Genomic DNA, 4040 nt, shown 5'->3' with positions numbered 1-4040 from the left:
AAAAAAAAAAAAAAAACTTCTCAGAATTAAACTTAGCTTAAGTGATGCATATATTCCATCCACACCAAACAGACTTCAGTTTCCACTTCGACTTGCATATTCAATGACAATTAATAAGGCTTAAGGGCAAGTATTTAAAAAAGTTGAAATACATTTGCCTCAACCGGTATTTTCTCATGGCCAAATTATATGTCGCATTTTCAAGAGCACGAGCTATGAACAATATCAAAGTAAGAGCTATGACACTCAATTGGGATAACAGACAAGGCCAAAAACGTGGTGTGACATACACACAAAATATTGTCTACCATGAAGTACTGTGAGGAAGACCACCGCACCAGCTAGCATCAAATAATACATACATGCATCTATCTATCTATCTATCTATCTATCTATCTATCTATCTATCTATCTATCTATCTATCTATCTATCTATTGTTGTACGTACAAATATATACACCCCCACACAAATATTTTTTTATAATTATAGACAGAATGTGTGTATCTGTGCATCCTTTTGTATGCGTGCATGTGCGCGTGTGTACTTTTTGATCCACCGAGCACGCTTCACAGTAACTATCAATAAATGACAACTTCTCCCTTTCCGCTCCCATTCTCCTTCTTTTCTCTTACAATTCACCTCTTCTCCTTTTTTTTTCATTTCCTCTCACCAGCCGCCTGTCCATGAACTGCAACGATTATTTCTTCCATCACCGTCTGACTTTTTACTTTGAACCTTTATGACATCAAGAACTAGAACAGCATGAATGGAAGGGTTCCTTGTCTCGACGATGTAAGTTATATAAATAGACAAATACAGGTATATTAAATACCATACATAAATTCTGTATTTATTAAACTTATCTCTGATCCTATGACCGCGAGTCTACTGCCCTAACCACTGGGCCATTGCGCCTCCACTATGTTTCACAGTAACCAAGTGGCAACTGAGACCAGCTCCATATGAGAAGGGGAGATAATCTCAAGAACCAGTTTCTTATAGACAGCGACATCAGTGATTACCTGTATCGCACATGCAGAAGAATGTTTTTTGTATGATGGAAATTAGCGTAAATATATTATATACGTAAATATACATATACTGGCTTCAAATTTTGGCACAAGACCAGCAATTTCGGGGAAGGGGCTAAGTTGGTTACATAGACCCTTGTGCTCAACTAACTGGTACTGATTTTATCGACCCCGAAATGATGAAAGACAAGGTCATTCTTGGCGGAATTTGAACTCAGAATGTGCAGACGGACGATATGCCGCTAAGCATTTTACCAGGCGTACTAACGATTCTGCCAGCTCGCCGCCTTATAAATATACATATATTGATATCAGGCTGACTTTGATTCTTGACGATGATTATCCTGGATTTTTAAAGAGTATGTTAAGTGAGTTAAGAAATGGAAATAATGAATAAACAGTTAAGCTGATGTTATTTATCTTTGTCGCGTTGTATATTGTACAAGGTACATACCAGAAGTTCTGAGAATATTTTCTAAGGAGAAGTAGTCATGGCAGCCCTAGATTATTGTAATTTTAGTATATTATTACTACATATCTCATAAGCTGACCTACGAATTTTTATTATTCTAGATTGAAGGAATCGGCTATAACAGCGCTGTGAACACACCCTACTAAACACTACTTGTCACAGCTGATTTGTGCGCAGAAGGCAGTCGGTAGCGTGAAGACAATTTCAGAGCTCTGTATGCAGTAAAGTTTTGAAATAAACTGCCACAGAAGCTTATGAAATATTTAATAAGACTTGAGGCAAAATGCCACAGAAACTTATGAAATACTCAATACTGGTTGTGGATTAACTTGTATGAGCCGAGCATGTTTATCGCTGGCACAAAAGACCAGGCAAAGCAAGTTCATCAAGAAGCTCATGATCAGGCGCGATCCCAGGAATTTTTCGAAGAGCGGACACAAGGTCAGAAGGGAATACAATTTCAAGAGAAAAGGGCATAATAACATTATTTCGAAGGACGAACCTCTTTTCTTGAGGGGTGGGGCACGAGCCCCTCATACCCCTCCGCCTTTAATTCCACCCCTGATGATGATACCCGTTTTTCGACTTCGAGCGCATAATCTAAATCCACTGGGTTCTTCTTAGCCAGATGGTCAACAAAGCGTACTCTGTGGAGGTTCTAAGGGAGAGATTTTGCCGCAACAGGCCAAAGCACCTGCACCAGGACGATGCACCAGTTCATAATTCCATCCTAGTAAGTAACTACTTGACAGGGGCTCCCTCTGACTTTCGGTTATTCCCCAAGCTGAAAGAAAGATGGAGACTGACAATGGTCTTAGACGCCTTCACTTTGGAGAACTTCAATGGGGTATCCATGAGGTAGGCGGAGCACTACAAGTGCGTTGAAATCAGAGGAATCTTCTTTGAAGGTTAGAGTTTTGTAATTCTTTGAAATTAATAAATGTCTCTATTGAGTGTATAACATTTACGTATTTGTTCGTAACAAATGTTGTAGCAGTTGATAGTAGAAAAACAACAACTATACAGAGAGAACAGTATGGTCCACGACTTAAATAAGTAAAGATGTAGCGTGTGTGTGATAGTGGAAATGATATAAGATGAAACAAATAAATATAGAAAGAAATGTGTGAATAATAAACTGCCGACAGATGGTATCTGATGCATAATTAATATTCTTATGTACTCTAGGCACAAGGGTAGAAATTTTTGGGGAGGGGTCGGTCGATTAGATCGACCCAGTACGCAACTGGTAGTTAATTTATCGACCCCGAAAGGATGAAAGGCAAAGTCGATCTCGGTGGAATTTGAACTCAGAACGTAGCGGCAGACGAAATACCGATAAGCATTTCGGTCCGGCGTGCTAACGTTTCTGCCAGCTCGCCGCCTTGATGCATAACTAATGTTATTAAAGATGTGATTATAACCACGGTACAGATTTTAATATAGAGCCATATTTCAGTTAGGTATAATCCTGATAACTTATTACATCGGGGTATGTAGTAAGAAGCTTGCAGGTTCAGTCCCACTGCATGGCACCTCGGACGAGTGTCTTCTACTATAATACCAGGGTGAGCAAACCTTGTGGGGGGATTTTGGCAAGTGAAAGAAGTCCGTCGTGAGTAAGAGTCTTGTAATCCTTGTATTACCTCTGAAACAAATGCAGAATCGGCCCAAGGTAACGGTATGGTGTGGAATGATTTCGGGCAGGATTGTAGGTCCTTTCATCCTATGCAATACCATGAATGCTGCAAGATGAAATCTGGCCAGTTATCAGTACATGGGAGAATATTGATTTGATTTTTATGTAAGATGGCGTTCCTCCACAATTTGCTTTTGTTGTTTGTGAATGGCTGAATGCCCGCTTCCCAGGAAGATGGATGGGTCATCGAGGTCCGCATGACTGGTCGGCCAGAAGCGACATTTTTCTTTGGTGTTGGTTAAAGGAGCAAGTCTACTCTACCAAACCAACGACTTTGAAAGAGCTTGAAGGGTGAATAGGAGAAGTTATGTCTTCCATCTCATAAGAGTTCTTGATGAAATCAGTTGATGCGGTTCTCGGGCGGCTTGAGAAGCTGGTGGCGAATGCTGATGCCTATATCGAATTTTGAATAAAACTCCATGCTAAAGGCTTTCTTCATATTGTCATTTTTTCTAAAAATTATTGTTAATGAATAAATTATAAGTATTTTAAAATAGATAGTTACTTTTCAATCACCCTGTATATATATATATATATATATATTAAGAGTATGAAGACCGGGAAAGCCCCCGGCCCATCAGGAATCACTGCAGAGATGCTCAAAATATCTGGCAGTGTTGGCTATAGCCTAGTCACCCGTATTACGAACCAGGTGATACACGAAGGAGTCATACCCTATGACTGGTGTAGCAGCATCATAGTCAACTGCTACAAAGGTAAAGGGGACGCTTTAGATACAAATAATTACAGAGGCATCAAGCTGTTAGATCAGGTTATGAAAGTTACAGAGAGGGTCATAGCCCAACTAATTAGGGAGCGAATCAATTTAGATGAGAT

This window comes from Octopus bimaculoides, chromosome 8 (assembly GCF_001194135.2).
Source record: "Octopus bimaculoides isolate UCB-OBI-ISO-001 chromosome 8, ASM119413v2, whole genome shotgun sequence".
Lineage (NCBI taxonomy): Eukaryota > Metazoa > Mollusca > Cephalopoda > Octopoda > Octopodidae > Octopus > Octopus bimaculoides.
This window is presented reverse-complemented; position numbering follows the sequence as displayed.